Source organism: Mus caroli, unplaced genomic scaffold, assembly GCF_978045245.1.
Source record: "Mus caroli unplaced genomic scaffold, Mus_caroli_1 scaffold_2, whole genome shotgun sequence".
NCBI classification, from domain to species: Eukaryota; Metazoa; Chordata; class Mammalia; order Rodentia; family Muridae; genus Mus; species Mus caroli.
In genome coordinates, this window is record NW_028227257.1 from 11,667,996 (window position 1) to 11,683,486 (window position 15,491).

General features: G+C 49.1%; 1 long non-coding RNA gene across 1 annotated transcript; it reads left to right on the forward strand.

Moving 5' to 3' along the window:
* Window positions 1-8,941: 8,941 nt before the first annotated feature.
* Window positions 8,942-15,162, forward strand: LOC110290495 (uncharacterized). The gene is made up of 3 exons (XR_002377443.3): window positions 8,942-9,031; window positions 14,522-14,677; window positions 14,889-15,162. It is a non-coding gene; the product is annotated as an uncharacterized LOC110290495 (long non-coding RNA).
* The last annotated feature ends 329 nt before the right edge of the window (window positions 15,163-15,491 follow it).

The following is a 15,491-nucleotide window of genomic DNA, read 5'->3' on the forward strand; positions in this document are numbered from 1 at the left end:
CAGGCCTGTCATCCCGGCTGCTGGGGAGGCTGAGACAGGAGGATCACAAGGTCAAGCCCTGCCTCATTTTTTAGAGTGAGTGCAAGTCTGCTTATCCTGTTTCAAAATAAAAAGGAGGAGGGCTAGGGATGTGGCTCAGCAGTAGATCACCTAGCACGCACAGAACACTGTGTTCAGCCCCCAGCTCCCCCGTGTACACACCACACACACACACACACACACACACACACACACAAATACAGTTGAATTTTTCTATGATTGAATTCCTGGATATCTATGTTCGAGAAAACTATATATTAATGTAAAAACAAATGTCCATCAAACAACGAAAGGAAAACCAAAACGTGAGGAGTGCTATACAGCCACAAAAAGGAACAAAGGGCTGGTTGCTGCGTGAACCACTTTCCACTTTCCACGATAAAGGCAGAAGAGGCCCTGTGCGGTGGGATCCCTTTTCGGGAAGAGGAAGGAGGCGGGAGGGGGTGGGGTGGTAGCTTCATAGCTTCGTGAAGGCCAGAAAACCCTGAATTGCACAATTTAGAAAGTGGATTTTGCTCTTTGGATTCTTTGTCAACAATGCTATTATGTTTTCATTTTTTTAAGTCATTATTGGGGATGAGGGGGGGCGAGTTCCTGCTGAGCCATTTGGCTGGCCCCCGGCTGATGGGGGGTGGGGAGAGGGAGATACTGCAGTTAGCTCCAGCAACATCAGGTGAGCTGAGTGTGGTGCGCACTTGACGTGCAAGCACTCAGAAAGCTGAGGCAGCAAAGTCCTGCGCTTGAGGCTAGCCTGGGCTCCCTAGTGAGAGATACTATCTCAGAACCCTAAATCTGAACCCAAACAGAAACAAAGACCCAAGATCAAATCGTGTGTGTGTGTGTGTGTGTGTGTGTGTGTGACAGTCACATGGAGTGCTCAGGACATGCTATCTTAAATGACAAGATGAGCTGGGGTACAATGAGCCTCAGATAGGAGGCTCCAGGTTCCACCGCTGCTAAGTGTATGGATGCAGCATCCAGGACTGAGCCTCGGCTGAGGCTTCATCTGCTGGCTCTCAGTGTCACTGTCTGCTAAGTGGGCATGAGCCTCCTCCTCTCCATGACGAGGGCTGGGAACGGTGTCTGGATGCAGCGGGTGTGGGGGCTGCTCTATCATCTCTGGCACTCGGTGCCCTTTGGGGATGCTAGGGTCACAAGACAGCAAAGACAATGGCTGCAGAACCCACTTATCCGCTGTGGGGAGGAAGGAAGGGAGTTGAGGGGAGTGGAAGGCTGGGAGGGTGAGAGGCAGATGGAAGGAAGGACAGACAGCCTGGATGGAGGGTACAGCATCCAAAAAGTGCAGAGGTTCAAGCCAGGAGGCTTCCAGGTTGCACAGCAAGGAGAACCCCGAACTCCAGCCTTGTATTGACATTGAACTTGCAGTATTTCTCCTTGGCTCTGTGGGGACCATGCTCTTACAGCCACGTGGCCATCTTTTTTAAGACAAGGTTTCTCTCTCTCTCTCACCTAGGATACCTTCAAACTCATAGCAATTCTTCTGCCTCTGCTTCCTGTATATGTGGATCACGCGTGTGTATGTGTAGATCACAGGTGTGTATGTGTGGATCACAGGTGTGTGTATGTGTGGATCATGCGTGTGTACGTGTGTGTGGATCACAGGTGTGTATGTGTGGATCACGGGTGTGTATGTGTGGCTCACAAGTGTGTGTGTGTGTGGATCACGGGTATGTGTTTGTGTGGATCACGCATGTACATGTGTGGATCACAAGTGTGTGTATGTGTGGATCACAAGTGTGTGTGTGCACGGATCACAGGTATGTATGTGTGGATCACAGGTGTGTGTGTGTGTATCACGGGTGTGTATGTGTGGATCACAGGTGTGTATGTGTGGATCCCAGGCCTGCCCAGCTCCCTCTTGTTCTTCAGGCCACGTCAGCAGCACGCAGGCCTCACCACAGGCTGAGTCAGATGCTCATGGTCCTTTGCTGTGACAACCTGCACCTGGGGGACAAATCTGGATGTAAGAGTCAGTACTGCTTACAGAGGGGACACACTAGCCATAAGCCACATAAACAAGGTGTCCCTGGTGTGCCTGGGAAGGCTAAGAATGCCCCTCACCCTCCTGCTTTTTTTTTTTTTTTTTTTTTTTTTTGCGGCGTGTGTGCCTGCCTGTATCTGTACATATGTTGATGTCGATAGACTTTAATTGCTCTCCACTTTAAAACAAACAAGCAAATAATTTAGATAGAATCTCCCAGTGGCTGTCTTGGAACTAGCTATGCAGACCAAGTTGGCTTTAAGCTCATAGAGACCCACCTTCCGCTGCCTCCTGGTCTAGCCACATACACACACACACACACACACACTCACAAACACTGTTTAAATGGGTGGCATATATGGGGTAATGTAGGGGGAGAAAGATTGAGCAACTGTAGGGGTTTCTGAGCACAAAAACCAAAACTTAATTCAAAATCAGGGACTTAATTAGTCAGGTGTCTCCGGTGGCACTCACTGTAGCACCTCGTGACTTGTCTGCAGCCTCAGTTCTACATGCTGACTGGGCTTCACTTGGCACCATGCCACACAAGTGCCATTAACACTGCCCAAAGCACTCAGCCCCAACCTGACCCAGAGACAAGTGCTGCCGACAGGCACATTTTCAGTCCACAGACAACACTTCTGCTCCCATAGAAACAACAATTTAATTAGAGAAAGCAAAGGCTTCTAATATTTTCCTACCATTAACCCCCAGCAGGTGTGAATCATTGTGTCTTCGATTGTACATGTTAGAATGTTTTAATTTTTAAAATTATTGTCCGAGTTGCTGACATGGTTTCTTATTTTAAAAAAAATCATTTGAAAAGCCAGGCATGGTGGTACATGCCTTTAATTGCACGCACGTGAAGCCAGTCTGGTATATGTAGCAAGTTCCAGGCCAGCCAGAACAGCATAGTGAAACCCTGTCTTGATAAACAGAAATTTGTTAACTTTCTGTTAGAAAAAAAAAATCGTTTTTGGAATGGTCTTAAAAGGCTCCTGCAATTTGTATCACATGTGTGTGAAGTGGCATGCTGGATAGTCTTATGTCAACCTGACACAAGGTAGCATCATTTTGCATTAGGGAATCTCAACTGAGAAAATTCCTCTATAAGATGAGCCTGAAGGTAAGTCTGGAGAAAAGTCTCTTAATTAGTGACTAATAGGGAGGGACCAGATCACTGTGGGCAGAGCTGTCCCTGATCTGGTGACATTGGTGCTGTAAGAAAGATGGCCGAGCAAACCATGAGAACAAGCCAGAAAACAGCACCCCTTCATGGTCTCTTCTGCGGCCTCTGCCTTGAGGTCCTGCCTAACTTCCTTCCTTCCTTTCTTCACTCTATGGGGAATTCAGCCCTTTTCCTCACCCGCAACTTGATTTAGTTATAGTGTTTCACGGTAGCAATAAAACCCTTAAGACAACTGGTACCAGGAGTGGGGTTTCACTATGCCAGAGCTGACCATGTGTTTTGGGGAGGATTGTGTTGGGATCTGAACTTTGAGCTGGAAAAGCTGTCAAGTGCTCAGATGGGATGTTCTGTGGGAGCCCAGAAGAGGAGAGTCATGGGAGAAATATAAATGGTGGAGGGCCTGGCCTGTGAAGTTTCAGATGGAAGCCACAACTCCTTCAGGGCCATTTATGTGATCTTTTGAATTATTAATCTGAGTTTCTGTGATGAATAGGGGACAAGATCATTGGCTGGGGCAAATTATGCTGGTCAGCTGGAGCTGAGAGATCAACCATGCTTAAGAGATTGCCATCATCAAGGCAAAAGTCTTCTGGGAAGTGTTTGCTCAAGGTCAGCACACAAAAGCTGTGGTCCAGAGGAGCAAAGGTTGTACCTTGGGCGGCACTTGGTCATGTGTACAAAGTTCCCAATTTGCACTAGTTTTAAAGTCATGAAGGGGTCATGGAGAGAAGCTCAGGCTTGACACTGGGAGGCAGGGCTTGGAGAGACCATTGGTAAAGGGGTATCCTTAGCTATAGCAGAAGCCCCATGATTGAAAGGCTCACAGAGAGGCGCAGAGGCCAGGTACCATGTGATAGGGTGACAGTCCCTGAAGAGAGGCTGATGATGAAGGTGCAGCCCAGTTGTGACACTTGCTGTGTCACAAAACTTTTTCTGGGAAGACACAACACACACATCTGCTCACCCCGGACAGGGAACCTACGTCAGGCCAAAGTACAGTGCCACCAGAGTCCAACCTGATGAACCAATGAGCTTTACTGGGGTCACTTACATGGGTGAAAGGTTACTCACAGGAGCAGGAATGACTCAAAGACAACCATGTCACCAAAGCCCACTCAGCATGGGTGACAGCTCACAAAGCTGTTAACCTGGAACCCACTGCACAGCCTGCAGGCAGCTCAACAGGTTGGAGAGTGCCCTCTCCAGGTGTCTCAGCTGATCTCTTCCAGCAGCCTGGCTGGCAGTCAGCTCAGCCAGTTTCTGTGTCTTCCACGCAACTAGTCTGGTCTGAGTCTTCTTTGCAGTTGGGCTCTGCTTACTCTGGCAGGGCAGGGCCTAGTGAGTCTGCTCAGCTTCAGGGAGTTCTTGAACTACTTTTTTGTTGTTGACCTCCCTGCTTGAGGAACTCTCCCAAGGATAGAATGTTTTAATCTGGGAGGAGACTGTTACAGGAGACCCCAGCATTTTGGAGGTGTCAGCTCCATGGGATGACACTAAGGACAGCAGCACAGATGGAGTGGACCTGGCCTGAGTCTGGGATAGCAGCGGTGTGTTTTGGATAGCGAGGCCAGAGAGGTGTTGTTGCCCAGATTCCTCGGAAGACTGCTAGAGGGTCCCAGGCAGCAAACGCTGAACTCTCTGCTGATTTTTGGTTTGGCTTCAATGACTATGGCTGTGTCCTGGTTCTTTCCACTCAGAAGACAAAGGCATGTGTTTTATCATCTTTTTCTTTTTAAAAAATTTCCAGGGCCCACAGTTAAGGGATTTTGGAATTTTCAAGAAACTTTGAATATTTTAGAGGAAAATTTAAACTTTCAGAGAGCTTTTGGATACCTTAAAGAGACCAAACTTTTGTTTGAATTTTTAGAGACTACGAGATCTTGAAAAATAGCCGAATGCTCAGTCGTGATGATTATAGAATCAGAATATTAGTCAACCCTGAAGATGTCTTCTGCCCCATGGTGTCAAATATTTATTCACTATTCACCTGTTTGTGTGAAGATAAATAACTGGGTTCAGGCACATGAGGGAGAGATGTGTGGGAAGAGAGAAATGTTAATGAAGTGTGGTGGGTAGGTATGCAAATGTACAGAGATCAAAACCCTGTGGGCTGAAGGACCAATACAAATGTAAATAAGGCAGAGGACATGGCTCAGCAGCTAAGAGCACAGGTTCTTGCAGAGGAGTGGAGCTCAGTTCCCAGCAGCCAAGGGCATGTGTCCATACACAATGTACATGCACGCACGCACACACACTCACACACACACACATCTCACACACACACACTCACACTCTCACACTCACACAGGCACTCACACACACACTCACAAGGCACTCACACACACACTCACACATTCACACACACACTCACACAGGCACTCACACACACACTCACACACTCACACACACTCACTCACTCACACACACAAAATAAATAATTATTTAAAAAAATTACATCTCACTTGTATACAGATTTGCTTTCATCTTTTTTTTTTAATCACACTTTAATTTGTTTTGTGACCATGCATCCGTATGGGCAGGTGTGTGCATGTTCCGTGCACACACATAGAGATCAGAGGACAAGTTGGGAGAATTGTTCTCTTCTTTCATTACATGGGTCCCAGGCATTGAACTCAGATTGTTGGGCTTGGTGGCAAGCTCCTTTACCTACAGAGTCCTATCGCCTGCCCATGCTTCCACCTTTAATAAAGGATAAAATTGTATGTTTACAACAAACTGCTTTAAAGTGAATCTCCTTACTTGTTATCAGTATTGTTTGACTGGTTTGATGTTTTATGATCTCGTTAGGAGAAGGGGGTTGGTGAGGAAAATCTTTAAGAGCTTCAGGGTAGAGTGGGTATGGGTGTGCACTTGGTCATGAAGGCACTTGCAGAAGGTCTTCAGAGCTACTCCCCAGGGGGCTGGCTGCTTCCCTGCTCTGCAGCTCAGGCCGGAAGTCAAGAGGACCTTGCTTCTCCTGGGACTGGGACAAGGAACTGCATAAAACAGAAATGGCGAGATTGTTCCGCCCCCCCATGGCCCCCGGAACCCCTCTGACTCTTCAGTGATCAGTTTCCTTCGTTTCCTAGGTGATAGCGGGAGACCGAACCCAGGACCTTACAAATGCCAGGCACATGCTCTACCAATTGAGTGACATCTCAGCTGTTTATAATTTTAAAAATGGCTTTTGGTATTAATTGTGTTTATGTACATGTGTGCATGTATGAGTGCATGTGTGCATGCGTTTGTGCATGTGAGTGTGCATGTGCGTGTGAGTATCAGAAATGTTAGATCCCCTAGAGCAGTTGTAAGCTGCAAGACATGTAGGCTGAAAAATCACACTTATGTCCTCTGGACACATAACAGCAGAGCCTGTCTCCAGCCCCACCCCCCTTCGAGACAGGGTTTCTCTCTGTATCTCTGGTTGGCCTGAAACTTGATATGTAGATCAGGCTGGCCCTCAAGTTCCCAGAGGTCAGCCTGCCTCTGCTTCCTGAGTGCTGGGATCCAAGGCTACGCACACACACACACACACACACTTTTTTTTTTTTTTTGAGACAGATATTCAATGTAGCTCAAGCTGACCTGGAACTTGCAGCAATCCTCCTGCCTCAGTTTCTCAAGTGCTGAGATTAACAGGCATGTTCCACCACAACCAGCTAACAAAACTGTTAGGATGAGATATATAACTTTTTTTTTTTAATGAAAAGATTTCACATTTTGGGGAACCTTGAAAATTCCTACAGGGACTCAATGTCCAGTAGCCTAGATGGGTGCCCCGCCTCTAGCACCCTACAGTGGTGGTACCTCATGAGAAGTGGGGGAGGAGACCATGAAACCCTAAAACCCTCTAAGCCACCGGTGACATGGCAGAAGGGGATGAGCCCTGCTGCCAGGCCAGCAAGGAACCTTCCGCATCCCAGTACCAAAGCTTGTCCCTTATCTTGTCCCTATTCTCCCCCCCACCCCGCCCCGCTCCTCCACATACCATCCCTCCTACCCACATACACCAACACTCCCATCTCCTCTCTCCATCCCACCTCCTCCTCTACCCTCTGCCCTCACACTTCCACCCTCCACTCCTCCCCCACATTCCAGCCCCATCCCCCGACACCCAGCCCACCACCAGGTACCTTTGGTAAACTTTGGAAAGTGCTGATCTGGCACTGGGGACCGGCCTGTCAGCTGCCCTCACTTCCTGCCAGCTGCCTGATGCTGACCTCCTCCAGCTGGTCATGGGCTCAGGCCCCACGGAAGAAACTGTGATTGATTTAAGTCCACTCTAGCAAGCCCATCTTCCTCGGCCTGGGATTGGTCCCAGGGGGGTGGGTGGGGGCATGGGTGGGGGCACGAGTGGGGGTTCTGTGACCCATTTCTGGCCAAAGACAAACTCTGCCGGAGACTTCTGGGAAAGTGTTTCCTTTCTGATAAGAAAAAGGCAAATGGGGAGAGGCCGGGTTGCCCCTTCTCTTCTCTTCCTGATTTGGACATGGTGGATGAAGAGGTGATGTGTGAGCTGTGGCAGCCATCTGTGACATGAGGACCAGTCGCTGACGAGCTCGGGTCCCGTACAGCAACCTTCAGGCGCCAAACACACTCTCCAGCTCCGAGCTCCAGATGGCTCTTAAACAGTAGCTGCCTAGTCTAGTCTCCAGCACGGCAGCTGTGGCTCAGGTAGCATCCTGGTGTGGGCTTTCTGCTTCAGAGACAGGCTCTTGGGCTCCTCTAGGGCTAGTTGGGGGTCATTCTTCAATGCACCAGGTCTTCAGTTTGACCATGCTGGGCAGGCGAGTTCCCCTTTCCCAGCCTTAGGTTGTGGTTGGTTACTTCTGAGACAGGGTCCCATGGAACCCAAGCTGGCCTTGACCTGTTTTACAGCTGAAGATGGTACTCAACTGATGCCCCTGCCTCAACCTCCCCTGGCTGAGTTTTACGTGCGTCTGTGTAAGTGAAGCTTCGTGCACAGCAGCAAGGACTGGCAGAATACAAGCTGCATTCCCCAGCCCGAGACCTTAGTTTTCTGTCTGAAGAATGGACATCTTGGGCTGGTGAGATGGCTCAATGGGTAAGAGCACCCGACTGCTCTTCCGAGGGTCCGGAGTTCAAATCCCAGCAACCACATGGTGGCTCACAACCATCCGTAACGAGATCTGACTCCCTCTTCTGGAGTGTCTGAAGACAGCTACAGTGTACTTACATATAATCAATAAATAAATCTTTAAAAAAAAAAAAAAAGAATGGACATCTTTTCCAAGGGGAAAAAAAAGTACTCAGCACATAGCAGCCCTTTCTGCCAGGACCACGGCATCCTCAGTATTTAGCATAATGTGCTAAAAATAGGGGAGACAGCATGGACAGAGACAGGAAATTAACTACACCTAATTAAAGGCCACCGGCTGGGTACAAGATGAACAGAGAAGGAGCTGAGTGTTGGAGCTGACCACAAGCTGCTCATGAGTCAGGGCCTTCAGAAGCCAGGGGGAGGGGGCGGGGAGGGGGGAGCTGGGTACCAAGCAAGGGAGGGAGCGAGCGAGCGAGATAGCAGCCTCCTGAGAGTGACCCCAGCTCTGTGACCGTGACTCACTCCTCTCCAGGAGCAGCAGATACACTGCTCATCCTCTCCATCAAAGGATGTGGGGAACTGTTCTGGGTTCCAAAGCTTCAGCAGTGGCCTTGGGCTATTGACACACAGACAGGGAGAGCAGGGGAAAGGTCAGCTCTGCCTCCTCTGGGAAGGGCTGAGTTCTGGAGCAGCTGATGGCTGAGCCACCAAAGCCTGAAGGAAGAGACAAAGTCAAGAGGTAGGAGCCTCCGGTGAGCTGGGGAACATAAGGTTCTACAGTGTGGCCCCAGGAGCAGGTCTCTGTGCTCCAGATCTCAAGCTGTCCCTGTGTGTGGTGTGATCCAGGCAGGCAATGGTTCCAGGGAGGGAGGACAGACCATAGTGCATTTGGCTGCAAGTAACCAGAGAGCCAGTAGGCTGTGGCTCAGCCCAGAGTTTGACTATGGGCCAGTAGGCAGCAGAGGTGGTTCTCAGGACCCTAATGCTCTTGAAGATCACTGGAGACCCAGAGGTGGATTGCTCCTTGTATACAGCCAGAAGTTTTCAATGTAACCTAGCTTCACTTCCAACTCTCGCCACAGCCTCTAAAGAGTGGGCCTGTGGACTCATGGGCTCGTATGCTCAAGTGTTAATGGGCTCGTGGCTCATGGGCTCATAGGTTCACGGGTTTGTAGGCTTTGGGCTCATGAGCTCATGGGTTCATGGTTTTGTAGGCTTGTGGATTAGTGGGTCTGTGGGCTTGTGGGCTCATAGACTCATGTGAATGTAGGCTCTTGGACTCGTAGGCTTGTGAGTTTGTGGCTGCATGGGCTCATGAGTTCATTGGCTTATGGGTTTATTGGCTCATCGTCCTGTAGGCTGGTGGGCTCATGGGCTTTGGGGTGGGAAACCTGGGGTAAATTCAAAGCATTTCAGCCTCAGGATGACTCGGCTCTTACCTCACAGGCTGCCACGTGGCTGGGGATCTCAGTAGGTTTACAGACAGCCCAGGGTGGAGTTTTACTGACATCCATGGCTGGAATGCATCCTAACCCTTCCTGCCTGTCCAGCTCTCTTTCAGTCTGCTTGTGGGAACCTTCTAGAAAGCTTCTTCAACTTGAACCTCTGGGCTGTACTCTCTGGAGAAGCTGGTGCAGAAGGAAGTGGTTGGAAGGTTGAGCCAATGCCTACCTTGTGGGCATCATAATCAGATGCTAACATATGCATGCATGCATACATACATACATACATACATACACACATACATATATACATGTACATGCACACACTCATATATATACATAACATAGTCATTCACACACATATACATGCACAGATGTATACACACATAGACATAGACATACACAGACATTCATCCAGAGACATACACACATAAAAACACAAGCATACACATTAACATACACATGTACAGACACATAACTACATGCATATACACATACACATGTGCACATACATAGACACACACATACACACATGTACCCTGCACATACATGTACACAGACATATACACACACGTGTACACGCATATATACACACATATATACATATACATAGGCATACATAATACACATGCAAAACACATACATAGCACACATATACATATATACATACCACACTTGAACTCATACATTCACATGATCTGTGTATATACCCACATACACACACACACACACACACACACACACTGGTTTAAAGATCACAGTAAAGTGGTGGGCAGGAAGGCTCAGCACCCCTAGCCACAGCAGCCCCCACAGCATGACTTTCTCCTGAGTGGTCAGAACTCCACTTGCCCACACCTTCCTGGCCCCCATAGCTTGTGGTCAGAAGCGGGCCCACACTAGGTGCTGTCCTATGGCCGAGGGCAAACATCTGGTGACACACACTTACCCTTCTCGTTTTGCCAGAGTTAACCCAGCTGGGCCTGCCCACCACCTGGCCAAGGGGCCACCCCAGGAAGGGCCTCTTCAAGCTCGCTGCCAAGATGGAGAATGCCCTTTAATGTGATGAATATTCTTTCTTCCCAGAATCCCCACCCCCAGCACAGCCCTGCCAGCTGTGAGGTTCTGTTGGGCCTGAGTCAGAACTGGGTACAACTTTTCCTTCTTCTGCCTTTCTGGCCAGAGCCCAGCTTGCCCTCAGTGCCCTGGGCTTCCCTGTTCTTCTGAAGTTCCCTCCCTGCCATGTGGGCGCTTGTCCTCCATGCTCCCCTCCGTGCTGAATGCAAAGAATACGGCTCTCACCTACGAATCTATAATACATCTCTTCCCAAAACTAGTGCTCTGTGCTCTGTGAACTTCATTCTTTAAATTTTTGAGACAAGACCCTAAAAGCCACAGATTCAGGGCCACCTTGATGGCCGTCGCATTTTCCAGGATTCTATGCCCTGCACCCCAGGCTGATAAAACTCTCAAAGACACCCCATATTTCTGTGTACACATCACCCTTGCACAGCCCAGAACTCTCTAGCTCTGGTGGCTCTCTCTCTCTCTTGCGCTCTCTCTCTCTCTCTCTAACTAACTAACTTCTGGCAAACCCTTTCACCATCCATATTTTCTCTTTTCCCATTGGTCTTCTGATATTTAAAAATTGCCTTTTCTTGCCATTCATGACCTCATGTGAGCCTGCAGTGTCCACTCAGAAGGAAGGACTCTCAAGTCCAGGCCTCACCTGGGTTTTGCTTGCTTTATCTGCAGCGCTGGGAGTGGAACCAGGTCCTGCTCACACTGGGCGAGCGCTCTCCCACTGAGCCACATCCCAGCCCTAGGATGGTTGAGATAGGGCTTCATTCTATAGCACAGGCTAGCCTTGTGCTACAGAAGTCTTTCTGCCTCTGACCCCCAAATGCAGGAGTTGGGGGTGTGTGCCATCTCACTCCTGGTCAGTACTGTGGTGTTCTCAGATGCGACCTGGGGTGGTGGTAGGCAGGAACAAAACAGCACACAAGCATGGCTTTAGAACTAGAAGCTGGGCAGGGAGATGGCTCAGTGAGTAGAGCGACTGTCACACAGGTATGAAGACCAAACTCTATCCCCCAGCACCCCATAGAAGCTGGACACTTGTAGACTTGAAAAAAAACCAACATTGGATCAGTAAGATAACTGAGCAGGCAGAGGCAGTGGTCATCAAACATGATGACATGTTCAATTCTTTGGACTCATACGGTAGAGTGTAAGAACTGCCTCTTGCGAATTGTCTTCTGACCTCCACAAACAAGCCGTACTTCACACACACACACACACACACACACACACACACACACACACACAACCATACATACACACACATGTACATATCACACACATACCATGAATATACACACACTACACACACAATGCACACACCACACATACACCACACACCATACACACCACACACTACACACACACACACCACACACATATGCACCACACATACATACTGCACACTATATACATATATCTCACACTACACACACCACATATATCCCACACTACACATACACACACACATACACACCACACACTACACATACACACACCACACACATATGCACCACACATACATACTGCACACTATATACATATATCTCACACTACACACACCACATATATCCCACACTACACATACACACACACATACACACCACACACTACACATACACACACCACACACATATAATATACACCACACACACACACACCCCACACAACCATACATACACACTACCATATACATCACACACTCACCCCCCCATGTACATATCACACACATACCATGAATATACACACTACACACACAATGCACACACCATACATACACCACACACCATACACACCACATACTACACACACACACCACACACACATATGCACCACACATACATACTGCACACTATATACATATATCCCACACTACACACACCACATATATCCCACATTACACATACACACACACATACACACCACACACTACACATACACACACCACACACATGTAATATACACCACACACACACACCAATTTAAAAAACCCAAGTAGGTGGCCCTTAAGAAACAACACTAGTGACAGTGTTGGTGCACACCTTTAGTTCCAGCACTCAGGAGGCAGAAGCAGGTGGATCTCTGTGAGTTCGATGCCAGCCTGGTCTACAGAGTGAGTTCCAGGACAGCCAGGGCTACACAGAAAAAATCCTGTTTTAAAAAAACAAAACAAAACAAACAACAACAACAACAACAAGAAACAAGAAAAAAGAAAAAGACAAAGAAAGAACCCTGAGCCTGACCTCTGACCTCCATAAGCATCACAAACTAAAAGATCAGTAATGCTTCAAAAATCTCCAGAAATGAGTCTGAGACGTGGCTCAGTGATTAAGACTGGCTGCTCTTCCACAGGACCCAGCTTCACTTTCCCAGATCCACATGGCCACTTACAGCTGGTTGTGACTCCAGTTCTAGTGGGTCCAACACCCTCTTCTGGTCTCTGTGGGCACCAGGCATGCACACGATATACAGATATACACGCAGACAGAACACCCATACACATACAATAAACAATTTAAATCCCCAGACATCCGCAGACCGGTAGGCTAGAGCTGAGCAGAGTGAGACCTGTACCATGGGAAGCCAAGTCCTCAGCCTAGCTAGTCCCCACTCGGGTAAGACCCACCCATGGAAGGCTGAAGCTGACCGGGGAACCAGGCTGCCTGGTCCAGCCATGTGACCTTGGGTGAGTAACTTAACCTCTCTGTGTAACTTAGCTTCAGGGCTTGCCTTTCGGCCACAGTCTGTGTGATGGGAGCCCTCTTGGCGCTGTGCAGTGCTAGGCTGTCCCTGACTGCTCAAAGCCCCTGTCTGGAAAACTGACCAGGTAATGGGGAAGTGCCCCAAAGAAAAGTGGGGGCCATCATTTCTTCCCCGAGTCATGTGCTTACAGACATTTAGCATAGGAGTCACCCACTTCAAACAAGACAGCGAGAGCCTCAGAGGGACTTAGTCACTCACCTGGCTCCCAGTTAGCAATGGCTGGGAGCACCAGCGATGGCTGGGAGCACCAGCAACGCTGAGAGTGAAGCCCTGGTAGCGTATGCAAGCACACTTCTGTGACCCAGCAATGGGAGGCCCAGGTGGAAGAATCTGAGGTTCTAGACCAGCCTGGGCTAACTTGAGGGAGTGAGGGAGTCGGAACAGACCAAAAAGGAAGGAAGGGAGGGAGGGAGGAAGGGAGGGAGGGAGGGAGAAGGTGAGAATCACACACATTTTGGACCCCGATTCTCACACCCGTCTCCTTTGCTGTGGGCGCCCGAAACTCCACTCGGTAGCAGAGCCGGATTGGTTCCCACAGGCCTGCAGGTGTGAGCAGGAGTCAAGTTCTTGGGGTTCACGGCCCAGTTCCCGACTGATTGCCCTGTGACCAGAGACTCACCCCAGCTTCCCTTTCATCCTCTATTTCAAAGCTCTCAAAACTCAGGCTAATTAGAGAAGACACCTTGGGCTGCAGTGAGGTGGGTATCTTCTTAATTAAGTGCGTCCAGCCGCAGGGCCAGGAAGGCTGCAGACACAGCTCATTCCAGGCTGCCCACTCCCAGGATGTGGCCCAGGTTGCCTTGGCCTGGCTGACATTTCCGTAGGGTCCAAGACTCCTTCCTTGCTTGCCGCTGCTCTGTTGTTTCTGGGTGGTGTTTGACTTGTGCGCTTTAAAAACTGGGTTTGTTTGCACATTGACCTAAAATAACAGCCACTCTTGTCTACAGTCACCAGGCTATACACGATGTGTTCCTGCCTCCTACAGCCCGGAGAGCATCCCACTTGTTTGTTCATATCTGTGTGGTTAGAGTCTGTCTCCCCCACAACGACATTCATCTTGGTTACTTCCTGGTGCTCAGGGTACGAGCAGTGCCACACACACAGTAAGTGCCTTGAAATACAGATTGAATGAATTTGGATCCTGTGCTTGTATGAGAGGCGTCTGTACAGACACAGGCAGTTCCTTCTGCCCAACTCTTTCTGTAGTTAGCTCAGGGACCAACAGAGCTGTGGCTTGTGGGTCCAGCTGTGGCCCTTCATCTGGGTTTGTGAATAAAGTTTTATTGAGATGCAGTCACGTCTGTTTTGTTTCAGGGTGGCAGAACTGCAAAGCTGCAAGAGACCCGGGAAACCAAACCAGCTAGGACCTGCCTGGTCCAGAGAAGGTGTTCTCATCCCACTGGCTGGCTTTCCCTTGCTGAGGTGCATCCTCCTCCAGAGGGTGCACTGACTTCCCAGGTGAAGCTAAGAGCCCCACTGTGCATTCCTACATGCCTCATCCCATAGTGCTTCCAAGCCTTCTCCTACCCCTAAGTCTTTAGAATTTTCCCAAGATCAGATTAATTTGCAACATAAACCTCAGGCTCGCCTGTGTTGTGAAGATACCTGGACGCCAATGTCACAGACGGCCACTCAGTCTGTAGACCAAGCAGGACTCACAAGCCACTGTGTGGTCATGAGTGTCAGCACTTTTGAGAAGGCCAATTCAGGCAACACGTACTGTGTTTAGCACCTGTTGAGAACCTACTGTGTGCAGACCGTGTTCTAGGTTTGGATGGGACATAGTGAGGATGGCAATCATTCCCCTGCATCTGTATATAGTTCCTGGGGATGGTCCCTCAAACTTTTAGCAGGAGATCGGGCCCAGACTAGTTTACCTTCAGTGACAACTGTTTCCCAGAGGTCAGCACATAGTAG